General features: G+C 39.9%; 1 long non-coding RNA gene across 1 annotated transcript; it reads right to left on the bottom strand.

The window, feature by feature from the left end:
* Positions 1-400: 400 nt before the first annotated feature.
* Positions 401-5620, bottom strand: LOC143271846 (uncharacterized). Its single transcript, XR_013049099.1, has 2 exons — positions 5437-5620; positions 401-565 (listed from the first exon to the last, which is right to left on the bottom strand). It is a non-coding gene; the product is annotated as an uncharacterized LOC143271846 (long non-coding RNA).
* Positions 5621-6870: the final 1250 nt, after the last annotated feature.

Raw genomic sequence — 6870 nt, forward strand, 5'->3', positions numbered from 1 at the left:
CCTCATAGTGCTATACCACCGAAGAAAATGCCCCCTCCCCCAGCAACCAGCAACTGCCAGTAACTCCTCCAGGGAGAGTGAGGTCTCATGTGCCACTCCTTCATCCATCATGGAATATTGACAGGTTCAGACTTTTTCGGGTTTTTATGCACATCACTACACTTGCTATGAGTTCATGAGTGCAATGGGCATGGCATGTCTAGTAGACAATGTTCCACATCCTCTGGCTTTTACTTTCTTTCCATCCCTCTTCCTTAATGTTCCTTGGTTCTTGAGGGTGACTAGACTAAAGTCATCTAGTTTAGGGTCAAATGCTGGAGAATAACTTATTCTCAGCACTTTGACCAGCTACCAGTGCATGAACCATCACTCATTACATATAGGAGCTCTCTGACCAAGATACACACTGAAAAATTATTTTAAATTGTGTACATGTCTCGTGTGTGTGCAGTTGCCTGTAAATACCAGAAGAGGGCATTGGATCCTGTGGAGCTGGAGCTGAAGCTGGACTTAGAGGTAGTTGTGAGCCACTTGAAGTAGGTGCTTGGAACTGAATGTAGGTCTTCTAAAAAGAAAAAAAAAAAGCAACAGTATCCAAGATGCACACTTGTTAAAACAAATGTTGACTTTGATAACACTGTTCTCTTCAGTCTGGAAGAAGAAGAAAAAAGTGAGATTACTCCACATCATTATCTGAATCATGCTGTTAGTAAAATATTAGTTGATAAATAAAAATGTTAATACTCAGTTTGATATGATTTGTTACCCATAGTTATTCTGTGTGTGAGGTGAAGATGCACAAAATCTAGTCTCCTGTTAAATTTCAAATAAACATTCAATATCGGTATTAAATAGGACCTATGGACATCATCCTGCCAGAACTCACTATAGAAGTGAAAATTTGTAGTCTTTTATCAGTCTCCCCATTTTCCCTAATTCCCCACCCTTAGCAGCCACAGTTCTCCCTATAGTTGCATGAAATCTTTGATTTCAGAATTCATATCAATGAATCACACAGAATATTCTTTGTCCTCTTATTTACTTAGCATAACATCCCTGAGGTTCCCCTGTGTTCTCACAAATGACAGAATCATGTTTTTATGACTGGATAATATTTATCATCTCTCTTCCTCTAAGTACCTACTCCCACACATGTGCACACACACGATCTTTATCCATTCATCTGTCATTGAACACTTAGGTTTGAATCTTCCCTATTATGGATCATTCTGCAATTATATAGCAAAGTGCAATTACTTCTTTGAGACACTAATTTCACTTCTTTTGAATATATCCCCCAAAGTGGGATTGTTGGGTTGTATGCTGATGCTGTTTTTAGTTTTCAAGGAACTTCTATTTTCCATCCTGGCTATTACCGTGTATCTTCCTCCAGCAATGTTAAAGGAAACCCTCATCAACACTTACTATCTCTCATCTTTTGTTTTAAATTGGCTTATAGAGTAACATGTTTCTGTGTGGCACTTTTCACAGTTTGCACTTTGGTAGACTGTCCCCACACTGCCTTCCCATCTCTGTGACGCCCATTTTGCTCCCCTTCTTCTGTTTCGCTCTATTGTCTTCCCCAACCCCTCTCTTAATGCCTCCTCTTTCCATTCTCATGGCCTCCGTTGTAGCTTTCTGGAATTTACCCACATTTCACTCCACCTGGACACACATAGTTAACAGTCCAGAGGCTAAGCTAAAACATAGGAGAAGACATGATATTTTTCTTTCTGAGCTTGGGTTACCACGCTTAATATAATATTTTCTGGTTCCACCTATTTCCCTAAAATTTCATTTTTCTTCACTGCAGACTAAAATTCCATTATGTATACCATCTCCTGTGTGCTTGATAGTGGCCATCTTAACAGGTGAGGTGTTAAAGGCATTGTGGCTTTGATTTCCACTTTGTTGGTAGTTAATAGGATCTTTTCACACACGTGTTTGTATGATTTCTTGGGGAAAGTGCCTACAAATACAGTAAAACTGTAAAAAAAACAGTCCAAAATTATTATATACTCACACATGTACACCCCCCTACACACACACACACACACACACACACACACACACACACACACTATGTGAGGAGTCAAAGTAGTCTTTAGAAAAGAATGCCAAGTGGTGGTGGCGCACACCTTTAATCTCAACACTTGGGAGGCAGAGGCAGGTGGATCTTTATGAGTTCAAGGCCAGCCTGGTCTCCAAAGCGAGTTCCAGGAAAGGCACAAAGCTACACATAGAAACCCTGTCTCGAAAAACCAAAAAGAAAAAAAAGAAAGAAAGAAAAGAAAAGAACAAAACTGAAGGAATAAGACTACCTGATTTCAAACTATATGATAAAGCTTTATTAATCAAAGAATATGATATTGTCATAAACACAGATACACAGAGTTAGAAGTACAGACTATGAATGCAAAACCAAACATTTAAATTCATCTCTGACAGAAGTTTCATGGCCTGGATTCAGTTTTACCTAACCACAACCATCTTGACTGGTAACCACAGTGATTGCCCTGGGTTAACACTGGGTGATTTCTCCTACACAATCTTACCAGACTATAGACAGGCAAAGGTGTTACAGCTGTATTTTGAGCTCTCCAATCAGAACCTGGTATCAGTTAACTGATATTAGCTTTAGCTACACCAGGTACATTTCAGTTTGGATAAAGTCACTTTTGTACCAAGCACTTCATAAATTGTTGTCTTCTGACTCAAATTAGTCTTGCTGTCTGTCACCCAGGACCACATGTCTGTCATTAAGTCCTCAGTGGATTTCACTACGTGAAAGTCTGGATATGTCTATTCTCTTCAGGTTCACAGTCCTTTACAGGTAAAATTTTATTGGAGGAGGTGAGTTTCCCTTGGCATGGTCAAACAAGCACAAGGGGAACATGTCTTAGATGTTGGGGAAACAAGACATCTACTTCTGAAAGAATATAGCAAAACTGTTTTATACTATCTATGTCTTAGTGAGGGTTATTATTATTGTGATAAAACACCATGATCAAAAACATCTTGGAGATAAAAGGGTTGAATTTCACTTACATATCCATTAAGAGAAACCAAGGTAGGAACTGGAAAGGAAAGGCAACTGGAGGCAGGAGCTGATGCAGAGGCCATGGAGGGGTGCTGCTTACTGGCCTGATACTTGTGGATTGCTCAGCCTCTTTCTTATAGAACCCAATACCACCAGCCCGAGGGTGGCATCACCCTCAATGTGCCCTACAGCCTGATTTTTGAAGGTATTTTTCTCAACTGAGTTTCCCTATCCTCAAATGACTCTTGCTGGTATCCAGTTGACATAAAAACTAGCCAACACAATTCACAAAAATCAAATCAAATGGATTAGAGATTAAAACTGAATAAAAACAAAAGAAATAAAAAAGGAAAGGACATGATTGGTCCCTGGTTTCAGCACCAGATAAATGAAAAAAAGAAATAAAAAGGAAGGACATGGCTGCTCCTAGGTATAGTGGAGAAGGTTTATTGTAGATTAAAAGGGAGAGCATAGCCAGAGGCAGGGACATCCGGGAGAGTCCAGAGTAGACATGACCCTGAGCCATGTGAGGAAAGCGAAGAGGGGAGAGGAGCTGCCAACAAAGAGGGGCAGCCTGGACTAAGAGACTGACCAAGAGAGTAAAGGGTAGACCAAAAAGCCAGGTACCAAAATGACTAGATTATATAGGGAAGGGCAGCCCAGTCCCTAGGCTGGAGAAGTTTATGGTAGGGGTGAGGTATGCCAGCCAGTGGGGGGGGGGGTCTTGTAAGAGGTAGGGCCTGTGGGGAGAAGGGACAACCTGGCAGCCAGCTTCAGCTTTGATATGATAATGAGCATTTCAGTTAGCCATTTGTGCTGGATTTGAGACATAACTGAAAACCATACATTTCCTTGAAGGAAACATGGGGAGGTCTTTGATATTGACCTTGCCAGTGACTTTTTCACTATGACTCCAAAAGCATAAGCAATGTAATAAGAGCAAGTGAGTAAGAACTACCAAAACCACAAAGCTTTCTTTCACACAGCAAAGAAAGCAATGCACGGCAAAGTAACCCATAAAAGGGAAGATTGTTTGCAGGGCCACGTGGAATATGCAATTAATGTACAAAACATATAAGGAAATCACACACCTCAATGAGAAGCAAACAAAACCAAACAACAAAAACAAAATTTAAGAAAAGAGACAACCAGTTCTGTCTTTTGCCTTTGGACAAGATCCACTCTCAAATCAGAAACTGAAATTCTTATATCTAAACACAGAAAGAAGGGTTTAAATTATTTTAAATATGCAGAAAATATTTCAAGGAGGAATCTTGAAATAAAATTTAGCAGTTTAGAATGTGGATAATCCTATGTAGGCACTGGTATAATTTATTATTGCCTCACCAGAATAAATTATGGGAAACAAACAAAATACCTCCAAAGAAGTTGTACCAAATATTACTACCAGCTCTGTGTAACCAAGTATTATCCCTGTAGCCTTTTGTATTTCTTCAGGGAAACAAACAAACAAAACAGATTAGGGGCCAGCACGATGTCTCAGTGGGTAAAGGTGCCTGCTGCCAAGCCTGACAACCTGAGTTCAATCACTAGGATCTTGTGGTGGTTTGAAAGAAAATGGCCCCCAAAGGGAGTGGTGCTAATGGGAGGCGTGGCTTTGTTGCAGTGGGTGTGGTCTTGTTGGAGGAAGTTTGTCACTGTGGGGTGGGCTTTGAGGTCGCCTATGCTCAAGCTACACCTAGTGAGACAGACCACTTCCTGTTGTCTGCCAATCAAGATATAGGACTCTTAGCTGCAGCACCATGTCTGCCTACATGCCACCATGTCCCACCATGTTGATAATGGACTAAAACTCAGAAATGTAAGGAATCCCCATTAAATGTTTTCCTTTATGAGAGTTGCTATGGTAATGGGGTCTCAGACTTGCATGGTGGGAAGGGGAGAACTGACTACCTCAATTTGTCCACTGAACTCCACACACAAGCTGTGTCATGCCTATAGATACACAGACACAAAAAAATAAAAAAATATAAAAAAAAGTGAGTTTGTAATTGAATGTATTGAATACTACATAATATAAAGGAGATATTAAAAATGTAACCAAATGTTAGAAGCTTTCTATCCATGTGAAGTATTTCTATTCCATATAGAAGTATTATAGATCCACACATTGTATCTTAATATGAAAATATTTAACTGGTAACAGCTCAGATATTATTCTTTGTTTCAAGAAAAGTTTGGAGAATAAAGTTATTAATATCTTCTTGTTGGTTTCTGTGCCCTATGATTCTCACAAAATTATTGGAGGTATTACTTTCACCTCCCACCTAATAATTTGTTAATGTAAAATCTGATGTCATGGATTTGTTAAATTTTGATTGAACATTACCTATACTAGTAATACCTTTTTAAAAAGCTTATTAAAAGTGGTTTACCTTGTCATCCTTCTGTTGTTTTGAGTCTCCTATAAGTCAAAACTTCTAGAGATAGAAAAGCAGTCGATCTGGAGTCAGGTATTCTCGTGTGGATGCTCTGAGCCCTCTGAAGGTAATGCAGCTATTCTCTACTCTCCAGAAATATGATTTCCACATGAATAGTAACAGAAATATTGCACTCACTTTATGTATAGTGACCATTGGAAGCATTGTGATGAGTTACTTCTGTTTGATGGACTTCTAGAACTTTGCAAAGGGGATGGCATGCTTGTCAACCACATGGAAACTTGGAAGGAAGGAAGTAGCATAGCTTTAGAGCATGGAGGACACATGGCTTTTCCATTGGATGTAATCTGATCATGTCTATTTTTTCTACTTCTCTCTACTTCAGTTCCTCTGAGTCTTATTTCATCTGACTGTCTGTAAGTAAAGCAGAAATCCCCCTGGCTCAGCACAGTAGCAGCTCAGTCCTTGCTTGTGGGTATGACATATTGGTGTAGGAATCTGTTCCCTGAGTTATTCAGAAGACCAGACTGAAGTTCTGCCATCTCTGTCAGTCCTATCAAGAATCATGCCTCTTTCATGATCGTAGCAAGCTAGTACCTGGGAAAGATGCACATTTATTATCAGTCTTTCCTTCAGAAAACAGCATGTGCCTATTTGCCTTTTTGTTGTTTTACTGACCAGACTGCAGACAAGTTTCCAGCCAGTGGCAATTGAGTCAGGAACTGTAAAGATTCAGAAAAAAAAATATTTGGTGAGTATACTATCTCTGTCTTAGTGAAGTGTATGGTGATATTTTATTTGTGCTGAAATGTGATTTTATTTGTATGTTAATAAATAAAAGTGCCTGGGAGTCAGAGCTAATAGCAAGCAATAGCAGAAGTCTGGCAGTGGTAGCACACGCCCTTAATCCCAGTCACATGACAAGCAGATCTCTGTGTGTTCAAGGATAGCACCACACGCCTTTTATCTCAATACCAACCATAGAAGACCTGGAGGCCTGTATAGACAGGCAGTGTTGAGGTCATGTGGTTGGATTTACAACCAATGAGAAGGCAGAACAGAAAATCAATAAAAAGACAGACACACAGGAAGTAGGTCTCTTTCTCAGGGGAAGGACGGCAGTGGCATTGGGTGGTAAGAAGGTGGTCTCAGCTTTTGGTTACTGCTCTCTGACCTCTGGGGCTTTTAACTCTGCATTGGGCTCTGTGTTTCTTATTTAATAAAACCGTTTAGAATTCCATCTATAGAAGTGTGTGCATGTGTATTGTGCATGTTGTGTTTGTGGGTGTGCTTGTCAGTACATAGAAGTGTAGAAGCTGGAGTTTGACATTTGGTGTATTTCTCTCTCACTCTCCACCTTACTGTTTGAGACAGGGTCCCTTATTGAGCCTGGAGCTCACTGTTTTGGCAAGATTGGCCAACCAGGAA

The sequence above is a fragment of the Peromyscus maniculatus genome, chromosome 2, assembly GCF_049852395.1.
Source record: "Peromyscus maniculatus bairdii isolate BWxNUB_F1_BW_parent chromosome 2, HU_Pman_BW_mat_3.1, whole genome shotgun sequence".
Taxonomy (NCBI): Eukaryota; Metazoa; Chordata; class Mammalia; order Rodentia; family Cricetidae; genus Peromyscus; species Peromyscus maniculatus.